Source organism: Cupressus sempervirens, chromosome 6 (assembly GCF_028749045.1).
Source record: "Cupressus sempervirens isolate cs-2001-9-10 chromosome 6, ASM2874904v1, whole genome shotgun sequence".
In the NCBI taxonomy this organism is placed as follows: Eukaryota; Viridiplantae; Streptophyta; class Pinopsida; order Cupressales; family Cupressaceae; genus Cupressus; species Cupressus sempervirens.
This window is the reverse complement of record NC_143123.1, coordinates 11,022,192-11,047,131: the sequence shown is the minus strand read 5'-3', so window position 1 is coordinate 11,047,131 and position 24,940 is coordinate 11,022,192. Positions and strand designations below refer to the sequence as shown.

General features: G+C 34.3%; 1 pseudogene across 1 annotated transcript; it reads right to left on the bottom strand.

Annotated features, from left to right (window-relative positions):
• Positions 1-10,053: 10,053 nt before the first annotated feature.
• LOC149550761 (uncharacterized) lies at positions 10,054-14,830 on the bottom strand (annotated as a pseudogene). Its single transcript, XR_016353447.1, has 10 exons — positions 14,435-14,830; positions 14,208-14,229; positions 13,941-14,084; positions 13,876-13,880; positions 13,649-13,782; positions 12,300-12,507; positions 12,143-12,193; positions 11,487-12,029; positions 10,764-10,949; positions 10,054-10,663 (listed from the first exon to the last, which is right to left on the bottom strand). The product of XR_016353447.1 is annotated as an uncharacterized LOC149550761 (transcript).
• Positions 14,831-24,940: the final 10,110 nt, after the last annotated feature.

Here is a 24,940-nt window from a genome sequence, read left to right as displayed (position 1 = left end):
TGCCTAATTAGTAGGTGACAAAGCAAAACATAAAATAGCTTATTGTACTACTATAAATGACAATAAACACTTCTATCTTTTGTTTGTTGTTCTAGACATCTCAATATGACATTTTATATTCAAGACTTGCAAGACATACAAATGTTTGATTATTTCATATAAAATCACACGTAAAACTTGGAGATAACTCATAGGTCACATGTTTCCTTACAAGAGCTAGGGAATATACATGATGAATGGACATTATCCATGAGGGAAAAGGAAATGAATAATTACTACATATAATAATTTATTCTTCATTTTGGGGCAAAAAGCACTTCAGCAGCTTGGTGGAACCAAACACTATTCCATTCAATAACCAAAACTACTCTTCCAAGTGTAAACATGACATAACTTCAAAATCATATGCTTTGTGTGGCTTATTCTAAATCCAAAAGTGGCATAGCAGATACCCCATAGCATCCAATGTTTGGCCACGGTTATTTAGCAAAATCATGGTAGGCCAGAGTTCACCAAACCCATTCCAGCTGCAACTTCTCTTGAATATAACAGGCATTATGTTTGTTCCTTGAAAGTACATTGTAAAACACGAATATATCAGTTACCTTGATAAAAATATAAAGCTTAGCTTTTCTGAGTAATAAAATGTGTTGTCATGTATCCCGATCTTTAAATGACAACTTATATTGTACCATAAAGTCAAATAGAATCCCCCATCAACTTTTTCTATTCGAGAATGAAACTTAAGTAGATTCTTCAATTGATTGGCAATTATAGAATGATCACCATCAGTTATTTTGCACCAGATATAGAATAAAGCTTGTTGAATCAGAATTGAGATATATTTAGAATAGAATGGTATAAATTCTCATGGTATCTCCCAGATCGAGTATCAACATTTTCAGAAAATAACTTTAATAATGTTTTTGAAATGCAATAAAATGAATTCAAAGGACATATCAAATGCATTAATAGCTGAAGACAATGCAACAAGTAAAGTAGAAAAATGTGAACAAACACCTACAAAAAGATAGATGTGGATTAACATACTACATATCAAGTACAATTCCATTTACCCCAAAGATTGCATATCAAGTACAATTGTACAGTAAATCACAAAGACAAATGGATATTAGGTCATGGAATTGTTCTACCAAGTAGAAAAGTAAGATGAATCGAGCCAATGGGTGGCGCCATAAAAATCTTCCAGCACTAATTGCTCCAGAGTCCAAGGACTTTGCTGCTTTCTGTAAAGAAGCATTTAGATCAAACTACTACATGTTTTCTTGACATTAATAAGACCATTAAATGAAATTTAATTAGTAATTGCAATCCAAAACTTGTGGTTTATACAAAATGTCACAAGGAGCTTAAATTTAGTTAAATTCAAGGTCTTACTTGAATACTTGATCCAACCAAAATTGTTCTTCACTACATCTTGGTTATCCTCAAAAAAGATAAAATATACTGTTCAACTATTTTCAACTTCTCTATAATCTTCTAACACTCTCTAGAGAGGGTCCCTGCAACTCATATAACACTTGACAATTGGCTATCTACTTCAGAATTTGATTAGTTTCTAGATGAGCTACCACTTTCAATCTAATTAATTCATCTACCCAAAATATCATGGGTTTTCATGCCGTCTTCGCACAAAACCCCAATCCACTGCTGAAATTTTCTTCCATGTGACATCAACTCATCAAATTGTTGCCTATGCAATCCTTCTAGTCTTGGCAACAAACTTGTTCCTACTTCTTAAACTAGATTTATATTGTTAGAAATGAAAAAAGAAATCTGTAAATAAGCAATACCAAGAAAGAATCTAAGTGAGTAAATGCATGAAAAGATATTACCATAAAATAGGAGAGAGAAAGCTTCAAGCTCCAACACCATGAGACAAGATATTTGGAAAGGGGAAAGCAAAGAAAGCCCCTTGTGATATTATGAATGAGGCATGAAAAACTTAAGAAGGAAGAGAGAGAGAGATAGAGAGCAATTCTAACTCCTTTATCCCGTCCCATCCATTTCCACTGTACTCATTTCATTGTATTTTTTAAATTGGGTTTCTATGATTCAAATTGCACTAAATCTGCAACATTAGGCCATGGCAGAGTATGATCATTTCCAATGAGGTGCTGTGGAGAGAGTTCGGACTCACAGGCTCGATTTCTTATATCACCCCGTCGAGCAAGGACATATTAGACACGTCTGTTGATGGATCAGTATGTTGCCACCACATGAATGCCCACTGAAATTTGAGAAGCTTCACACTGAGGACAAAATAGAGCCCTGAACACAACCGTCCTACTCTACCCATACACCTTCCCCTTTTATTATGTGCAGAGCTACTCGTCAAAGAGCATTGCTTTGAACCAGATTTTGTGAAAAGTGGATTCAAACATGCAATGTCTGAAATTATAACCGGAGTCCTAGTTGGTATAGCTTCATATTTTTTTTCCTCAATCTGCAGTTGCTGGTCTTTCATTTTCAGGTTCCTTTTTTAGATGATTGCTTGTTATGGTGAGAATTTTAAAAGCAGAATCAGATTGATTGCTGCTCTCTCACCTTTTGTCAGTCTGCTATAACATATCTCTACTATTCCTAGTAACTTTTTTCTTGTCTTTTCATGCAAGATTCTTTTTCTTTTTTTTAGCTCTTGACAGAAGCATCATTTATTTTTATTATTGCCTCTTGTCAACCTATTTTTGGCATGAAATCATTCATTGTCAGACAAGTGCAATATTTTTTAAAAAATCTCTCTTACTCCTTTACGTGATCTTAAGTAAAAAAAGGAGAAGTTAAAGACTTTTTTGAGAAGTTTTCTTAGAATTCAATATTAACACTAATTATAAATTTATTATTTCTTTTTTTGTACTCTATTGCCTTCATTATTTAATGATTTGAGTTAATTGATCTATATGCACATAGTTATATCTTTCTTAATGTTTTATTCCAATCTTGGAGGCATATGTATGAGGAATATGGGGAGATCTTTTCTAGCCCCATGACTTTATGTTTTTATTACTTTGAGATTATATTTTGAACCAAGGTATTCAACATAAAGCTAATCATTCTATATATATAAAAAAAAACAAAGGGGGTAATCATTTTCTAGCATCAAGCTATCATTTAATAATTGTAATTGTGTGATTTCATACTATGATATTTTAAGTATATTTATTCAAGTATATATGGGTGCACACATATATACCAAGATAAATATACAAGCTATTATAATTTTCATACCCATGTTTACCCTTAATGAAGTTTTATACCTTATATCTATATTTAGTTGATCTTCCTTAAATCATTTTACTTAACTGGATTATGAGTAATCTTACACATTTGCCTTCGACTTTATTGTGATATTTTGATCATTCTATGCCCATATTGGCACTTTATGGTGTTATACCATTGATATACATGATTTATATGATATTTTGAGTTGCACAGGGAGCCAATTTTTTCAAGGATAACTATGTAGGTCCCCTCAGTATAGCTGATACATAGTTTCCTTATCTGGCCCATGGAGTATCCCTCCATCCTATATTAGTATGCACTCATTTTATATGGAGTTTCCCTCCATTTGATCCTATCTATTCCATTTTGATAGGATAATATTTTTATGGAGTTTCCCTCCATGTTGTTCCATTTTTGCTCCTCAATGAAGAGGATGTTATTATTGGAGTTTTCTCTCCAAATTCAGGTGATTTGATCCAATTTGAAGGCAATATGTTGTTATATCCTCATAATCCATTCTTTTGATTATCCTAACAAAAATCATGATAATTCTAATTTGATCAGCATGTCTCTCTTTTTACTTTATTTTCATATATTAATGTGATAATGATCTGCATACTTTATTGCTTAGATCATGAGTCATGCATGTTATGGATTGATCACCCATTAACTTGCAGCGGGATGATTCATTAAGTGGACTGTCTATATCCACATGATTGATGCAATGTTGATGCACGTATCATTAGTTGGCCTTGTCTGTGGTCATTTGTGCATTAGTATAATATTCTTTTCATGAGAGCATTGATCAAGCTTTTTACTCAATTTGTCCTTGTTGACAATTTTTTGAGCATATACTTTATCTTGATATCAGGTTATCTCCATTGTTTTGTGGTAACATGTTTTATTTTCCTCTATGTCTCTATGAAAATTTTCTTATCCTTATTCAAAAGGATTTCTAATTTGAATATAAGAGGAAATTCTACTTGTGGATAGTTGTCTTGTTTTTGTTCTATTTTTCAGGTGGTCCATCAAGGAACCTTCTTGGTTTTCCACATATGAAGATGTGTCTATGTTTCCACTTGATCAAATTCAAATGACTCATGTACTTCTCTTGGATCTGCAAATGTACCATATGGCTTGAAGACAATCAAATTACTTCATATTGAAGATTAAGTTGCAGATTTTTGTAAATTATGGGTTTAATACCCTTTGATGTAATTACCCCAAGTAAAGATTAAAGGGGGGTGTATTATGGTAATATCTTTTATGGTAATATATTTTCATGCATTTACTCACTTAGATTCTTTCCTAGTATTGCTTATTTACAGATTCATTTTCCATTTCTAACATGGTATCAGAGCAGTTTAATCTTTGTTTTGAGTGTTTGCATGAAGGTACAATTCAAAGGAGACTCTTGAGAGAGATTTCACTAATTTCTTCTTTAATCTTTTTAAGATGGAAGAAATTGATTTTTTTTTGGATTTGGCTGGTTTACCGCCACACCCGATTAACTTTTGTGTGCTCTAATTTGTGTAGGTTACTTCTTATTTTATATTAGTTTTTCATCTAACCCCCTTTGGTAGGCTTGCCGCCAAAAGGTTTTCCTATCTAGATATCTTTTTTACTATGATCTAATCACTTCCCAACTGCATATTGGATTCTGATGTGTTTGACAATGGGTGCGGTATTCTTTGAAGGTTTTTCTGCTGTGTTTTTTAACATATAGATTTTTTTTTAGCAATTTCCATATTTCTCTAAAACTTTCGTAGCCAAGAACTCCTTTTACTAGCGAGAATGTCTTCTGAAACTTATGCTATACCTAACTCCCTACATACTAGGATTATGTCCTCCTCAATGTCACGGGTCCAAAGGGACCACTCAAGCTGAACAGTCGTAATTGGATGCACTGCATGGGCTCTTCTAATGGTATCAACTGCAGCTATAAAATATATGTGGGCTTCCAGGTTCTATGGCAAGTTTATGAGTACGACCCTTATGCTTTGCTAGCTTTTTTGTGTCAACTTGACCATTGTCCATGATTTGGGCATGTCTTACCTGCCCATCTGCAGCACAAGTAACCACACTACGATCGTCACTATAAGACATAATCCTGGCCTGGAAAACATTGCTTCCATGACCAGAATGAAAAGAAAATACTGATGTTTTAGCAGACCAATCCCAAAATATAACTTGTTTATCATCAGACCCTGACACAAGTAGATTGCCAGTTTGGTTGAAGTGCACAGTATTTACACAACCATCATGTGCGTCCAACTTCACATAGAGATCAAGGCGTTGAATAAGATCCTTAGAGGAGTACATCTGGTGAGCAAAGGCCCTTGGGTGTAACTGCCCAATCTAGTGCTGCTATTGTTAAATGAGAGAAGAGGGTCATCTCTTAAATAGAGATGAGAGAGAGGAGTTAGAATGTAACTCCCATGTCTATGAATGCCACCATTCATAAGTGTGTGAGGCCAAGTGTGAGATTCCTCTTAAGGAGGAATAATCTAAAATTAGAAATTACAATAAATATTTGTCCTCACATATTCCACTAGATGACAAAATAAGATGTAGTGGAAAAAGGACAAAAAAGAAATATATTAGGATACCTTGGCTTATATCCTAATATATTACAACAATAAAGAAAGGAGTTCTAACCTTGGTTTATAAGCATACCAAGGAAAGATTACAACTTCTAACATTTATGATAAGCAATATAGGCCTCCAACTCCCATTTTTCCCTTTACTTCACCATCTTTTATTTCCTTTCATTTTCAATAAAAAATAATAATAAATCAACGCTCCCACTTCTGTTGACAAGACCAAGATTAGTCAAAGAAAACTAGAAAACAACCACCTACACTTCGTGAACATTGTAATCTATAGGTGAATGGCAGACTTAGCAATCATATGTCCATTATTCTTCAATCTTGTTTATCCTTTGGCTTCATTTATCTTCTCATCCATGATGAACTTAATGCTAGAAGTTCTATCTCCATGGCTCTATGTAAAGGTTGATTCTACACCGTTATGCCAAATCATCCATAATATGAAAAATGCGGAAGATCAAAGTTACACATCAACAATGGAGTTGAAAAGTCAAGATACTTCATTGAGATTACTGAAAAAGATTACAAGAATTGTTACAAAAATTCGATTTCCATGTTGTTCTAATATATTTAAAACTCAAAAGATGACCCTTACAAGACTTCATTACATCCATTTATTGAAAAAGGTCGTCTAAAAAGCGTATTGTACATAGGAACAATTTTAGAAACATATACATCATGAGGAAAGAAGAGTGAGCAGCCGATAGCATTAGCAACTTCCAAGTGTTCGCTGTCCCACTTTTGAGAATTTCGATCCCTAGCCAATGAACATCGTCCTTCTGCTATCTAAAAGGGGGTGTGGCCCATGCGCTTTTACCTTGCCAACCACAGAGTAATTAATCCCCCGAGGTTCTTCCTAAGATGAAGAACTCCCCGACCCTAGCACGAGAAAGTTAGCTTCTTGGAACAAGACGGATCGGATGGATCCGGTGCAGCTATGAAACTTACTACAAACATCCATGTGCTAAGTAGCCTAATCACAGATATATGGCAAGGAATAAAACAAAACATTCTACATATCAACACATATGCAAAAGTTAAGAGAACATTTTAACCCATATGTGCAATTCAACATATCTACCCATATGCAATGTCAGAAAATAAGTATTGCTACCTTTACTTAGAGGGTGAAACCTTTTCCCTTGCTTAGAAACTTGTCCCCCCCACCCCGCCCTAACATCCCCCCTGTCCCCTGGGACCATGTAACTATGGGATATATCTAGAGTAGTTTTCATGATCTACCTTTACTTAGAGGGTGAAACCTTTTGAACATGTTAATATACCCACAATCTTAATTAGTATTTTTTTTGTCATCTGGGCTCCTAAAAGATAGAACTTTTCACCTTGATAGGATACATCCCAACAAACATTCCCTTAGATATGTATATAGGTACAATATACTCTATGTATTAACACTCATCTATCTATTACTATTTCCTTATTTTGTATTTTGAAATACAAGTATTTCATATTTATCACATATGTACCTAATTAGCATGTGATAAAGCAAAACATAAAATAGCTTATTGTACTACTATAAATGACAATAAACACTTCTATCTTTTGTTTGTTGTTCTAGACATCTCCATGACATTTTGTATTCAAGACTTGCAAGACATACAAATGTTTGATTATTTCATATAAAATCACACGTACAACTTGGAGATAACTCATAGGACGCATGTTTCCTTACAAGAGCTAGGGAATATACACGGTGAATGGACATTCTCCATGAGGGAAAAGGAAATGAATATGCAAAAAGCACTTCAGCAGCTTGGTGGAACCAGACACTATTCCATCCAATAACCAAAACTGCTCTTCCAAGTGTAAACATGACATAACTTCAAAATCATATGCTTTGTGTGGCTTATTATTCTAAATTCAAAAGTGGCATAGCAGATACCTCATAGCATCCAATGTTTGGCCACGGTTATTTAGCAAAATCATGGTAGGCCAGAGTTCACCAAACCCATTCCAGCTGCAACTTCTCTTGAATATAACAGGTGCCACATTTGTTCCTTGAAAGTACATTGTAAAACATGAATATATCAGTTACCTTGATAAAAATATAAAGCTCAGGGTTTTTGAGTAATAAAATGTGCTGTCATGTATGGCGATCTTTAAATGACAACTTATATTGTACCATAAAGTCAAGTAGAATCCCCCATCAACTTTAGTAGGCTCTAAAATTGATTGGCAATTATAGAATGATCACCATCAATTATTTTGCACCAGATATAGAATAAAGCTTGTAGAATTAGAATTGAGATATATTTAGAATAGAATGGTATAAATTCTCACAATATCTCCTAGATTGAGTATCAACATTTTTAGAAGATAACTTTAATGATGTTTTTGAAATGCAATAAAATGAATTCAAAGAACATATCAAATGCATTAATACCTGAAGACGATGCAACAAGTAAAGTAGAAAAATGTGAACAAACACCTACAAAAAGATACACGTGGATTAACATACTACATATTAAGTGCAATTCCATTTACCCCAAAGACTACATATCAAGTACAATTGTACAGTAAATCATAAAGACAAATGGATATTAGGTCATGGAATTGTTCTACCAAGTAGAAAAGTAAGATCTTCCAGCACTACCTGCTCCAAAGTCCAAGAACTTTGCTACTTTCTATAAAAGACGTATTTATATCAAACTACTACATGTTTTCTTGACATTAATAAGACCATTAAATGAAATTTAATCAATAATTGCAATCCAAAACTTGTGGTTTATACAAAATGTCCACAAGGAGCTTAAATTTAGTTAAATTCAAGGTCTTCGAATACTTGATCCAACCAAAATTGTTCTTCACTACATCTTGGTTATCCCCAAAAAAGATAAAATATCCTAGTCAACTATTTTCAACTTCTCTATAATCTTCTAACACTCTCTAGAGAGGGTTCCTGCAACTCAGATAACACTTCACAGTGGGCTATCCACTTCAGAATTTGATTAGTTTCCAAATGAGCTATCACTTTCAATCTGATTAATTCATCTACCCAAAATATCATGGATTTTAATGTCGTCTTCACACAAAACCCCAATCCACTGCTGAAATTTTCTTCCATGCGACACCAACTCATCAAGTTGTTGCTTATGCAATCCTTCTAGTCTTGGCAACAAGCTTGTTCCTACTTCTTAAACTAGATTTATAAGATAAGCAATATAGGCCCCCAACTGCCATTTTTTCCTTTACTTCACCATCTTTTATTTCCTTTCATTTTCAATAAAAAATAATAAAAAATTAACGCTCCCACTACTGCTAACAAGACCAAGATCAGTCAAAGAAAACTAGAAAACAACCACCTACACTTCGTGAACATTGTAATCTATAGGTGAATGCCAGACTTAACAATCATATGTCCATTAAGCTTCAATCTTGTTTATCCTTTGGTTTCATTTATCTTCTCATCCATGATGAACTTAATGCTAGAAGTTCTAGCTCCATGGCTCTATTTTCTCAATTGGACTGCACTATTGGAAGGAACCTTTGGACTTTTTGACTGAATTGGTGTTGGTATAGGAGCTCCAACCAATGAGACAATCTGCCCACTCTATGATAACCATTCTAGCTCATGGCTTCCATTGTCGAAATATCTGGCTACGGTCATTGCAAAGAGGCCATTAACTCTTTTCAAATGCTTCATCCTTTCTCATTACGATTGAGGACACTTCATGGAAAACTGTCTTCTTATCTAGATCTCTTCCAATTAGACAAGATAGAATACAATATGGAAAAATCTAGTATTGGAGAACTTTGATAATTTGGAACCTATATAACCGCTGATCCAAAAAGCCCAATCAACATGTTTTCTTCAATCACAAATGAAGTTAATGACATGACATGATCATAAGGTTGAGTTCTCCAATACATGTGAATTCTTCTAATAATGCAAATTAGTTACAAACAAATACAGATCTATGGTAAGCAAGAGCAATTATAAATAAATCAATTTACTTAAAAGATTTTATCATCTTGTACATTTTTAGTTAACTTCTTTAATCTTTTCTTAGATTGATATAATTTTACTTAAGTATACTCAATAATCGAAAAATAAATAACTTAAAAATATAATCACAGAAATGTATTTATGAATTTACATATATGCTTACTTTGTTTAAATAATTTTCTAAAAATTATTAGATTTTTAAATAATTACCTTTCGAATTTTCAATAGCTCTGATTTTGTATGTTTTCAAATATATAATTACAAACACGCGTCTACAATTTCTTGCAAAAAAATGAGAAAAAGCCATTACTTTTAATACATCAAGCATGCCAAGGCAAATCAACTTGTGTGACAAGGACCTTCCTCTCCAACTCCAAGCTTTTGAACTTTCGTTAATACCTGCTTCATTGACATTGCATTGGCACGTCTTTTGAAGATTCTATCCTACATAGAATTGACAATGAAATAAAATGAATGACTTTAATGATGAGATTGAGCATCAAACTGCCCTAAGAATAGCATCACCAAGCAATGGCCATGCTGTTCTCGTTGCTGGATCTTCTGCTATGAACCTTGAGTCACAAGACTGATATAAAATCTAGATTGTATCATATAAATTAATATACATTTAAAGTATTAATTCCTTCTTGCGCTGCTGTATCTAACAAAATTCATAAACCAGCCTTCTTCCGGAAATACAAAGAGCACATGTCCATGGCACATCAGAAACTGAAGGCAAAGGTGGATCCAGACAAAATGTATGTGCAACTCTCCTTGAACAACTATGGCATTTCAGAAGAAGTTCCTCTGTATCCCCACTCCCACATATATTGCAATGTAAATTCTGCTAAATGCAAACAATAAATCTGTAGTTAATTCTTACCATTTCACTGAAAGATTAATTGTTTAGCAGCATTTACTACTGCACTATGGAGAAAATTTACCCTTGGGAGTTACAGATTCTCTTCCAGATCATTCTCACCAACTATATATATATATATATTATTATCAGTAAACTCTGGGAGAGTCTGAGAATAGGTTTTCTGATCATCACAATCGGCGTGGTTCTTAAAAATAAATTCAAAGATTTCCTTACATACTGGGCAACGGGGTTTCTTTTTCTGGGAGACCTGTAAAACAACCAAGACATAAAATGAGCTTAGAAATTTACTCTTTGCCGTATATTCTGTTTTTGTAAAAAGAATTTTGATCAATTGAAATATATTATAAGTACTATAAGTTTGTAATATGTCCAACAAGCAAACATAAAAAAGATTGTGGATCAACGTTTAACTAAGTATAATAAGTTTGTGATACGCCCAACAAGCAAACATAAAAAAGATTACGTTTAACTAATTGATCATCGTTTAACTAACTGTCAACTGGTCCTAAGTCTACTGGTGAGGTTGAAGGGTTCTCAATGAGCCCACTAGAGAACAAGTCTTGCTGAGGGCAATGCTCTGACATGTAAAAATAATGAAGTCAAGATCGTGCAGAATAGATACTCCATAGTCCTTGACTCATAGCTAAAGTGTTTCAAACTAAAGGCTGCTCTCCATCAGGAAAAGTTAGCTAAGCAACCAGTACATATAGAGGCAACCTCAAAAATATAATCATCACACTGAGAGTATGGCTTAAAACATAGGATGGGCAATAATATGGCTTACCTCTACTTCAGCCCATTTGATGATGCATTCTAAGCAGAAATGATGTCCACATGGCAGAATTCCCCTTGACTCACTGGCCTCAGTCAAACAGATTGGACATGCTACCACCTTAGAAAATTTATGATCTGATGAAAGGCTTGGAAACGAAGGTTTCCCAACGTGTTCGATATCTATATCTGTGTCAACAGTAGATTCATAAGTCTGCCTCTTAATTGATTTTTTCCTACTTCCTGTAGATGTACAGTGGATAACTTCAATACCAACTTTTGAAGAGGAAAACCCATGACCTGATTCAGATACACTCTGTAATTTCTTCAAACCGCTATTTTCCTTATCCTCAACAATACTACAAGCACCACTTGGTTCTCCTGTGTCATCCGGAAAAGGTGTGATATAATTCAAAATGCTACCATAGTCTGATTTTTTCACTAGATGACGTGTTTTTCTTCGTTGTTTCTCCATGTTTTGCTTTGAAGTTGAACAATTCCTGTCGTCAGTTTGAGACTTCTGATTATGCAATTTGCTGGTCAAGTCCTGTAACGGCTAGTTACAGAAACAATCACCAAAGAAAACTGTCAGTTCAGTGTTCAATCTTTGTGATCCCTCCAAAAATCACATTGAAAAGGTTTCTCATGTGCCTCGAGTCAAGTAATTACCTGTTTATGATGAACTTGATTATCTCTTCTTGTCGAGATTGTCCTATTATTCTGTGTTATAATACCCAGAAAAAATTAAAATATCAAAGCTTTGGCCTTCAATCATATACTAGTATTGTTCATAGCGCATATTCAAAACTCTAGGAAAAAAAAATACCTCTTCATTATTATTATATGATGATCTTGCTGCAACTTTGGGACTCTTAAAGCAGCTTCCTTGAATTTTTAATGGAGATTCCCTGTAGAGAATTGATGTTGAAGAATCAGATTTTACAAATGCCTCGTCATCAGACAAAGGCCTTTTTTGTCTAGTCACTTCTGCAAGTACAGGAGGTTTCCATGATAAACGCCCTACCTCTCGACCACTGCAATTTATCCAAAGTTTTCAAATTTGAATCCCCCATAAAATAAAGTGAAAATCATCTTTTTAACATGATAGTCCACCTGAATCTTACTTAAATGAAGTTAAGAAATGGGTCAGCAAATCTAATAATTTATATGAATATTACAACATGAATTAGTGAAATTCACATTTTGTTTGCACAAAGTTAAGTTGTTATTAATAAGTATCTTAGATCAGAGACCATGAATGTTTTGTCTTGAAACATGTGGATTAGCTAATTAAAATCAGATGACATTGATGTTTATGTTCGGAAACATAAGCAAGCGCCATTCTTTCTGTGAATATTCCTTCAAGCCAAACACATGATGAAAACAAGTTAGAGATGATCCACAAACAGAAAAGAAAGATAACATCTCAATGAGCAGCACTCTCAATATTTCACTGAGTATTTCGGAAATTTAGCCATATTTTGGCTGTTGAACTTGGCTCCTATAGATTACAATGTTCCACAATGTCAGAAAACTCTTAAATTTACTAAATAGTTACTTTTATAGATTTAAAGAATTATTTACAAGATTCCTTCTTGCCCTGTGGTCTACAGAGCTTTCATCACTTAACCCCAGTAAAAAACCCAAGGTTGCAAGCCCAGGCAAGACTCGCATTGAATTCTCTAGCTGAATAAAACTTCCTTATTCATTGAGGATACATAATTCGACAGCTACAAAGTGACAGAGAGCTTTAGAAAGTGCAGAAGGACTTCTCCATGTTTGAAACCATAAAGTATGGTACTCACACCCACAGAAGGAGATGCAAGGCGGACTGGATTCGAGTTTTCAACTGTTGGAAAAAGCATAAGAGTAAAGACAAAGTATTTCATCAGAACAGAGTATATCCTTTGTAAGTAGATTCAAGGACCAAATTCCCACATTTCACAGTACACAAATAAGAAACCTTCAACCTGGAATCAGGGATAGAACAAATCAACAATAAAAATATGGATATGATATGAAGATTAGAAATGACACATGTTAAAATTTTGGATTGTAGCAACGATGCAAAAACAGGAAATTTCAAATTTTAATTTGTTAATAGAATGTAGACCGTAGATGCTTTCACTTTAAGATAAAATAATTTAACCTAGAATTTAAAAATATCATATTTACCAGCACATGATGTAAGGATTCTCACTCAGACGCCTTCCTGCCTGTAAACATTCTTCAAACCATCTATGGTTAACTATGGTTAGCCTGAGCTTTTTTGCCAGTTCAAATCTGGGCCATTGAAATTTCCTGCAAACCTGCAAAACAAAGTTTGTTTGCATGGAAAAGTTTTGACATATGTAACAAGTTCAAACATCTCCATAGATGTCCTATAACTTAATAAATCCAACAATTTCTAGTAGAAAATTTTAATCCAGAGATCTATGTTTGCTTCCAAAAATCAACATCATACCACGTGTGTTGCTCTTAGTTAGGCTACCAGTGTATGTTGCACCAGTTTCAATAATTAATTCAATGAGGTTGGCTTTTTCTCCCCCTCTGTAACCACTCGTAGTGACAATTACAGTTTCCATGCCAGGAATATACCTTTCGCTGTTCCCTGAAAGTTACCAAATGTGTGAGAAACACACAGTTTGAGGAACTATTCATCCTCACATATTAAACAAGAACAAAATAGTTCGTTAATATCAACAAGTGATCAAGACAGGTCAACGTCAAGTACAAATGTGGAAGAGCTCCAAAGCCTGAAAGAAGCACCAAACTATATCAATAAACAATGAAAGACATCACTGCAAGATGAGAATCTAAAATTAAAAAACTCTTGAGATGTTGGAAAACCAAAGTGGAAATACGAACTACAAAGAACTAAATATAATTTTTCCTACTATGGAAACAAGAAAACATTTATGAATTTATTTCAAAGTCTGGAGAAGGTAAAATGAGTTCTACTAGCATTTGCAGTTTGCTATGATTCTATTGTGTTTGCATTGAGCTTTCTGGTTTTTTAGAGCCTCTGTTTCTCTGGATTTTCTCTATGATTTCATGCGGAGGGAATTTGCCCTTCCGGTCAGCCTCTCTGACTCACTCACGTTCACTTACATGGTGACAGGATCTGTACTTCATGGCTTGAGAGAATTCAAAAACAAAAAGGGAACATGAACTACATTCTGGTGTTGAGGAAGATGTTATCACCATCTTGTATGATGAATATGCGTTTCAATTTCTAATAATTTATAAATATGTACACATTCACAAAAAAAGGTAGGACGTGAGGTCACTCCTCAAAGTCACACGGACAATGCCCAAAAAGAAAGACAACATAAGATGCAAGGGCAGAACCTGGAAAGCAGGGAAACAGAAATAACAAAGAAGCTGCTTAAGCAGTGAAACCAACACCAAAGGGGAGTGGAGGGGGGTCCCAATCATCTAGTTTACCCATACATCAGCAGCGTCCAGGGTAACATCAGTTATGAACCACCCTTCATCAACGACAACTTCACCAATCAGGTGAGATTGCCACAGTCAATCTAGGGACCCATTCAGAGGAGTTTGGTCAACCACTCCTCCAATCGCAAGTAAACCACTACCAGCACCAAAAGATGTCTTGGGTCCCCTTGAAGGCCACCCAAAAGCAAAGCCTTCATGCAGAGGACAAGCAAAGTGTTGGGAAGCCAGGGACTCGCGAACAACTAAAGAACTTCAGCCGCACAGATGACAACGAGGTTGGGACCAACCATGCGAAGTATAGTTATTTAATGGGAACCTAGCCGAAGTGCACGGCATTACCCTAGCAATCAAGAAGCTTCTCGAGATGGGCCAACTTCAAATGCCACTTTGTTAGGTTGGACCTTGATCTGAAGCATAACATTGTTACACATAAAAAGCTTCACGTAAAAAAATGAAACCCAATTGTCAATAGACCTATAAGAAAATATAATAGCATTCTTATATTTCCACAAGAAAACAAAAGAATCTTCCCTCTAAAAGAATCTTGGGTATGCTTGAAGTGGACCCAATCCACCATTTTTGCTAATGAATTATATAGAAATGTTATCTTTAGTGGAAGGTCTTACTTCTTCTAGAATACCAAACTTCCTATGGAAAATTGGCATGAGGACTTTCTTGATCTGAGTTTTGTTCCTCTACAAAATACAAAATCGAATACTAAATGTTTCAAGGTAAAACATCAAATATCCAATCCTCTCTTGAATAAAGATACTTCTTATGCTAAGACTGCAATATGCTGGTTATAATGATGTGATATGTTGGTTATCAAAAAGAAACTTACATTATTCATTCAATGGCTATCAACTGCTTCAATCACTTCCAACTTAACAACTTGCAAAGAGATAAAGAGTTTAGAATTTATAACTCTAAGAATGTAAGATAATGTTGATGATGGGGGTTAAGCCTCTAACTAATCCTTGCTTCACCATGTGAACTAGACATAGGAAGGTGCTATCTTTTACAGATGCGAGAATAGTTTCCGCATTGTCAATATTCATCCAAATACCCTACAAAGGCACAATCTAAATGAACATTTCTATTAAAAGTTAAACACTTACAAATTAGGCATCATCTAACCTTGCATTGTTACTCACTAGCTCTGTCATTAATCACCATTCAACAATATCTTCTATTCATCTACTACTTCTACTTCTACTAATTTTTTTATCAAATTGTAAATGAGGAATTGAAGAAATCGTGCAACACCTCAAAGCAACACAAGTGATACACCATGAAGACCAACAATGAATCAAATATTTCTTTGATGCAACAATTTCAACAAGTCTTCTACTCTACTCTAATCTCCTAATCTTAATGAGTTACAAATGAGAAGGTCTTGGCCTTTTATAGTTGCTCAATTACAATGAAGGTCCAAGATCAATTAATGATCAAGGGCCTAGATTTATCCAATACAAACCCTAATTAGGGTTGCCACACTATCACCCAATTACATTAAAGCGCCACTCTGTGGATCAAAAAGAAAATTACAATGCTTTTAAAAGTCAATAAGAAAATTGTACACCTTGCATAATATAATTGGATGTGCTAGAACACGTGTAACTCAAACCCTTTGATTGGTTGAAGACAAGTGGGTGTCACCTCGACATTCTAATCTTGTAGACCTGATTGATTCTTTTGTGATCAGGAAATATCCCTTGATACTCAACATTATCAAGCCTTCAATGGTGATGGAATATTCCCAAATTGCTTCATCTTCTCAAGTTTTCTTCATCTTCATTCTTGGAAATTTTCTCATTGCCATGATATCAACCTCACATGTATTTTATAAAAAAATTATGTAGTTGGATCCTTTCAAAGTGGACTTGGATCTCCAGGGGAAATTCAAGTTTTGACAATTCTTTCACTTGTAAATTCTGATTTTTCCTTCTACTTGCTCTTTGCTTTCTTGAACTCCATCTTGATCTTGCCTTGAATTCTCGAACTTGTTCTTGTAGCACCCACTTGTTCTCTCTTTGTTTGAAGTCTTGAAATTGGGTTTGTCATCATCTCCATGCTTTCTAAGCTTCTCCCATTTCAAACATTGCCCTTTGGAAAAATAGAGGGAATTTTTCGTCAAACTCGCAAAATGATAAGAAATAAACAAAATGAAAGAAATTTTAAGGTTTTCATGAAATGCAATTGCATCTATATTTGCTTTAAAACAATTTTTCACTTGCCAAATCAAGTTAACCGAGAGTTCACATTTAAATAAAGAGGCAAATCACACTTTTATCATGAATTCACTACCCAGATTTCTTCCCTTTCAACACATTATATGTCTGATTTTATGGAAGAATCAGTGATGTTCTCACTTCAAAACTCTCCCTAAAAGCATTTTGAGTGTCTTAAAACTGATGCCAAAGAGAAACTGATGCCCTTGGAGTGAAGTCGTTGGCTTGGAAGAGGTAAGTAAGTTACTTTTAGCCAATTTGCTGCCGAAGAGCTCTTGCTTAATATTGATGATAAAAAGAATTGCCTCTATCCTTCTTATATAGGCAATTCAAAAGATGAATAGGCATGCCTTGATTTGGGTCGACCTGCCCCTTATTAGCCAATAAATAGACATATGTTCACTCATCAAAGTCAACCTCACTCAAGATGAAAAGACATGTTTTTATCTTGAAGTGATGTGTGAGATGACTACTTTCCAATCTCCCATTGATTTGATTTTGTTTGACATCCAAACCCTAGCTGGGGGGGGGTATTCCTCCCCTTAGTTGGGATAAATTCAATATCAGTTTTTTGAATTCAAATTACCACTTGTTTCTTTGCTTCATTTCATCAAATCCACTCTCAATTTGTTGATTGAAACTTGAAACCCATCGATTTAAGATTTTTGAAGCCAAATTAATAAGGTTTTTGCTCTAATTTGTGCCATTATTTCATCCTTATTCTCCAAAACATCATTACCATTTTCCCTTTCCTTGGTTTTCATCCCCCCTACATGGTCTAGGAGGAATCTCAAATTTCATCCAATCCATGGTAGAAACTAGGATTTTACTGGCATTATGGGGTGTAATTTTACCCCTTCTTTAGACTAAGTATCCCAAGAGGCGATTGAATTCTGATCCCCTCTTAGGATTATTCTTCCATATTTTTACACTTAAATGTCCATGATCAGCTCTAACACCTCATCCTTTCACCCTTCACTTGGTTTTGGATCTAATTGTGATGTTTTAAAGTTGAACTCTTTTGTTTTCGCTTTAGATTAGTCCTCCACTTCAACATATTAAGTTAAGGCTTGGATTTCTAATCAATCATGTCATTTGAGTGCATAAATCAGGCATAGGGTAGGATTGTGCTTTAATGTTGGGTGGAACTTAGTGGTATTAGAGCGAGATTGTTTCAGTTATCCTCTACATAAAAAGTCTCTTGGATGAGTAGGAGCAATGGCAGACGAGTTAAGCTAAAGGTTGAAAAGTTTAATAAACAAAACTTTCAGTTATGGAAAATGCAAATGGAAGACTATTTTTAGCAAAAGGATTTATGGCAGCCATTGGGAGGAAAATCCAAGAAAGAAGCAAATATGTTAGATGAGGACTAAGACATTTAGGATAGGAAGGCACTTGGAAGTATTCGTTTACGCTTGGCACAATTGGTGACATTTAATATTAAGAAAGTAAAGACAATTGGAGAGTTGATGGAAACCCTAGGAAAGTTGTAAGAAAAGCCTTTCGTTTCAAACAAGGTATTTCTCATGAAGCATTTATTTAATATGAAGATGGTAGAAGGTGGGCTTGTTGTTGATCATTTAAATGAGTTTAATATAGTTATTAGTCAGTTATCTTCTGTAAATATCAATTTTGATGAAGAAATTAGCGTCTCTTGATTATGTGTTCTTTGCCTGAAAGTTGGAATGGCTTAGTAATCGTTGTGAGTAACTCTATTGTTTTTCTACTATCCTAGAGTTTGATGATGTTATTCTGAGTGAGGAAACAATAACGGAAGTCGTGGATTTACATCAGGAAGTGTCTTGAATGCACAAAGTAGAGGCAAAATGAATGAGAGAGGAAACAATTATGGAAATCGTGGGAAATCAAAAGGAAAATCAAAGGGGAAAAGAGGTATCAATCAACAAGACCAAAAGATTGTTGGTGTTGTGGGAAACCAGGGCATAAGAAGAAAGATTGTTGATCTCAAAATAACAACGAAGGAGACAAACATATAGGAAACAAGGAGACAAATGTGGTAAGTAATAAATCCAAAGAGGATGTTTTGCTTCTTTCCTTAGCATTGACTTTTAAATTTAGGGGTTTTATTTAATGCTACACTACATAGAAGTTATTTTCTTGATTATGTACAAGGGGATTTTGGGCTAAGTTTATTTGGGAGACGATGAACCCTATCAGATTGTTGGAAAGGGAAGAATTAAGATTGAGTTGTAGAATAAGACCCATTGGCTGCTACAAGAGGTAAGATATGTTCCAAGGCCGAGTAAAACTTTAATTTCAATAGGGCAACTAGGTGATGAGAATTGCACAGTCACTTTTAATGATAAAAAAGGAAGGTTTTGAAAGGTTACTTAGTAGTAGCAAAAGATGGAAAAGTAGGCACCTTATATATTTGCATAGGTTATATTGTTCATTCTACTTTAATTGATTCAGAGAAAATTAGTGTTAGGAATAGTTGTTGCAACTAAGCAGGAAGTATGTCAAATAGTTCTTGAAGATTTTGAAACAGCAATATGGCACAATAGACTTGGGCACATGAGTGAAAAAGGTATGAAATTAATTCATTCAAAGAAAGTTTTACAAGGTCTAAAATGTGATAATATGAATGTTTGTGAAAGATGTATGGAAAACAAACGAGAGTGAGTTTTGTGAAGAGTGTGAAAGAAAAGAAAAATGAAAGATTAGAGCTTGCACATACAAATGTATGGGAACCATCTCAGGTATCTTCCCTTGGAGGATATTTGTATTATGTTACATTCATTGATGATGCAACTAGGAAAGTATGGATTTATTTCCTAAGACAAATATCTGATGTATTTGAAACTTCTAAGAAAGGAAAAAGTTTAGATGAGAATGAGACTAGTAAAAGACTAAAATGTCTTAGATTTGATAATCAAGGTCAGTATTGTAGCAAAGATTTTAAAGAATATTATTCCTCTAAAGGTATTTGTAGGTAGAAGACTATACCAAAGACTACACAAGAAAATTGAGCGGTTGAACGCATGAACGAGACAATAATGGAGTGTGCAAGGAGTATGAGGTTGCATGTTGGGCTACCCTTAAACATATGGGTAGAGATTGTTAATGTTGTTGTATATTTAATCAATAGAGGTCCCTCTACTACTTTGGGTTGTGGTATTCTAGAAGAAGCATGGACAAGTAAGAAAGTGAGTTATTCTTATCTCAGAACCTTCAATTGTGAAGCATTTGCATGTATCAATTCTAAAAATAGAACCAAGCTAGAACTTAAATCAAAGAAATGCGTATTTGTTGGAAATGGCAATGATGAATTTGGCTCTAGAATTTGGAATTTTGAAAATCATAAAATTGTAAGAAGCAGGATTGTCATATTCAATGAGAGAGTGCTGTATAGAGATCTGTTCCAGCAACATGAGAAGAAAAAAATGATTATTTAGTACTCGATGATACTCCAAAAGATGATGTTCTAGTAGTTTCTCATGCTTTGCAACAACAACAACAAATACCACAAAACCCAATTAATGTTAGACATTTAACAAGGGTAAGCAGACCTCCAAAAATATTTTCTCCCTCTTTGTACTCTATTTTATTAACAGGTGTTGATGAATCAAAAGGATATGATAGAAGTTGTGCAGGTGGATACAAAGTAGTGGGAGTTTGCAATGATAGAAGAAATGGACTCCTTGCTGAAAAATCAGACTTGGGATTTATATAAGTTGTCTGAAAGTAAAAGGGCTTTACAAAATATTTGGGTTTTGTTGTCCTCAATTTTGACAACACAAAATTGAGGCTACCCTACACAATTTTCTATGAAATTGTAGGTTTAGCCTCTTCATTTTAATGTATTAATAAGGTGTCAATAAGGCAAATTCATTAGCCCCAAATTGTACTCCATGTAGCTTCGTTAATGCATTTCTTTGTAGAAGTTACTGTCAAGTTTAATCCCTAAAGATTGCAAAAACTAGTTTATCTTCTCTAATTGCAAACACTTGATTTTTTATTAACTCTCACATCTTTTTTTAGTTTTCCTTCTTGTTGTAAATAGTTTTGAGCCTTGTTTTTGCCTTATGTTAATAGCCCTTGAAAACCCGCTCATTTCGAGCTAACTTAGGCGTCAAACAGAGTTGCCTAGCTCAAGTTATGAAGCAAAAGGTGGGGTTTTTAAGGCAAAAAGCAAGTCCCAATTAAAAAAACCCTCAAAATAGGATTTTTTATTGGCAAAAGCGTAAATATTTAAAGTGGATTTTGGCATCATTTTAAATTTTAACTCATCTCGAGTTGATTTGGGCATAGTTTTTAATATTTTATGAAAATTAGCCTCAAGTCTATTTTCATGCTGACATATCGATACTTGTAGGAAATGTCTAGAGTTGGAAGCGGATACGAACGGAAGCCTTGTGGGTGCCACCCGAGTGCAAGCAAATGCTTGTTTCAGGCATCCAGACACATCTGAGTACCTGTGAGTGGCATCCTGATGGCACCCACAGGGCACCCAAGAGCGTCCATCAACATCCACACATAAAAAGTCAAAACAAATGTAAATTTCAGTTAAAATCCATCGAAGACATGTGCTTATTTGCACATTTTATTATATTTTTTGTGCCAAACACTATTAAATTGCCCTAATAGAGGCCTTTCAACCATTCAATCTCCATTTTGTTTGTAGTTGGGTTAGGGTTAGGGATTTCATAGTGTATGATAACATTGAAGTTTCTATAAAATGGCAAAAAGCTTATTTTGTAAGCGGTAAAATGCTTGTATAAAACGGCTTAGGGTTAGGGATTTCATAATGTATGATAAGATTGAAGCTTCTTGCAGCACTATTGAGTTGTAAGGGATTATAGATTGTAATTTGGTTGTAATCACTGGATAATAAGAATATTAGACTCGTTGCTTGGTGGACGTAGCCCTAGGATTGGGCGAGCCATGTTAAATCTTTGTGTCTTGAGTTATCTTTTGTGCGATTTATTATTTTATGATATTGGTTATATTTGCATGTAACTGTTATTTCTATCTCTTTAAATCCTAACACAATGTGCCTTTGTGTCCTCTCTCATGAAGGTTGCACTTGGGTTTGTATAGATTCATTACCAATCCCCTATGAATGCTTCTCGCCCTAGGGAATAAAAGGTAGATTACTCTATGTATTGTTCAACTTCAAATTCTGTACAAGAAGAGGGCAAGGACTTCTTCATCGATGTCTTCTTTCCAACATGGTGTAAACCAACCACCAATGTTCAAATTTCTCAATGAAAACTTAGGGATATTGTGCTTGATCAAATCATGATTCCCTTCAAGTGACATGGGTTGTGTGGAACTTTGGATGGATGAGCTCCAATCATCTTGAAAAAAATCCTTTGCAAAGAAAAAAATTGGCCAAACTATTCTCAAATCACATGTGAAGAAGGGGAGGAAGTGTTTCCCTTGTCTGATGGGCATTTGGTATCAGGTTTTTGTCTTGACTACTTGTGTGGTAGGGTTATTGGCCTCGTTGTTTTGCTTCAAGTTTGTCATTTTTCATGTTTTACTCTTGTTCTGTTTAGTACTCTTGGAGAGGGTCCCTGTAGCTGCCTCATTTTTTAGTCAATCATTAAAGTATTAAATTTTAATATCTTTGATTTGTCGTATTTAAATTTCAATATTTTTTATTTGGTAAATGTATATTTTATTATTTTAAAATTTGTAATTTCAGGCTACATTATGAATAATGATTTCAATATTATTCTTAGAAACATACCCAAAAGCCCCAATAAATCATCACATTATAGAGCATAAATCTCCCTTCTCAAAATAGTATCTTAGATATTTTATTCAATCTATTTAAAAATATTAAAATAGGAGCAGAAAATAAAAATGATCAGTCCTAAGAAACATAGAACAATCAAAATAAATATATGAAATAAAATATTGCAGAGATATATTACACTACTTTGTTGATATCCTATATATTTTTCTCTTCCTACTAGGGTTATAGAAGAATTCCAGCATCCAATCAAACCTAACCAGAATTAGTGTTGGAAATTTTCGATTTAAAATGATTTATTCATAACTTACCATATATTTTTAAAGAATGAGGCATGTAATATATTCATTACGAAACCTGTCCGAGAAATTGATAATATTCATTACCCTATGCTAAAACTTATGTGTTCATCTGGAGTTCAGTAAATTAATTCTAAATATTATGCTGCACTGCACTGGGTTCAAAGTTAAAACTGCAACAATTATTCCGACACAGAACAGAGGTAAGTGAAAAATAAAAATTGAACCAATCAAAGAATACTTATATCACAAAAAATTCAATAGAACAAGGTACAAAACACTTTTAAATTTTTATAAATAACTAGAACTAAAACTTTATTCAATCCAACCAACACAAACGGTTGCATCGTATACATAAAATCAAAGAAATACTAATTGAACAAGATACACGATAAAACGTTGCATATTTTTCTCTATTTTGACCGGAATCAGCTATGCAAAGCGTGAAGATCCTGATACACTTAATTAAGATTTTAAGTTATGCTCTATTTCTCATTTCAATAATTGGTAAACGGTGGCATGTGAAAATAAACGGCGAGATAGAAAACAAAATATTGCTCAAAATCCCCTCAATAAGCTGTAAATGTCATAAGATGGTTAGGGTTTATAACTAATTTGAAAGGATACCTCTGTGCTATTTATTTTTGTACGTACTCAGCCTCGAATGCTGGATTTTGTCCAGCGATTAAGTAGGGTTTAAAGAATGCCTGCGAGAGATAAACGTATCCTCCTATCAGAGCGGTAAATTATGATTGGGCATCCTATCAACTGGAGAAAATTTACCCTAGCGTTTTGCAGCAATTAAATAATTTTGTTTCCCAAACAATTTGTTTTTGATGAGACTGGGATTGTGCCCCGGGCAGCGTGGATGCTCCTCAGTCCTTGGCTCTTAGCCGAAGAGGTTTCAGGCACGCGTGGGCCCGTATCGGGTACCTAAACTGTCTTTGTGGATGACCTCAATAAAATAAAAAAAACCATGTCGAAGGATTATATACCAAATGTACCTCTATCTGGAGGAGATCATTTAGGAAGGAAATTTCGATCACGAAAGGTTTCTTTAACTATTTTAGCAGCGGGGGTTCTCTAAGGATCCATTTGGTTTGTGAAATTTAAAGAATCGGGATTTCTACAAATCTTGGTTTAACCAAATCAAGGTTTTGCAAATCTTCATTTCGATTTTGAGGATTTTACTGAAATCGTTTGTTTCACTCGTAAGATGCATGTGAAGACACGGTTTTTTTGCTTAAGCATGGAGTTGAAGACGAATTTCAAAAAGTAGTCCAATTTATTGTTTTTACACTCCTTAAAAAACATAACCAAGTTTTGATTTTCAATTCCTACTAGTTAGTAGGAAGTTGGAAAACCTGGTTTTGAAGCAAAATTGGAAGTCCCGTATGCAAATTCCATTTTGTCAATTTTGAAACAAACGCAAAAAATTTCAAATCTAGATTTTGAAAAATCCAATTCCTGTCATCTTCTAGGAACCAAACGGGCCCTAAAAGTAAAAATATGGTAGTTTTATAAATTTTGTAATAATAATAAAATTTAAAGTTAAATTTTTTGAGAATGTTTCCTAACGTAAATTTAAGTTTAATTTGAGAATATTTTTTTATTAGTATGTGTTTCTATAGGAGGAATTCATGTTTTGGTGGAGCAACACTCAATTAAATTTTAAAAGATGCAGAATAATTTTCTAGTAAAAGTATAAAATTGGGGAAAAATAAGGGCCTACGTGTGATGTAAATGTCATGAGGGG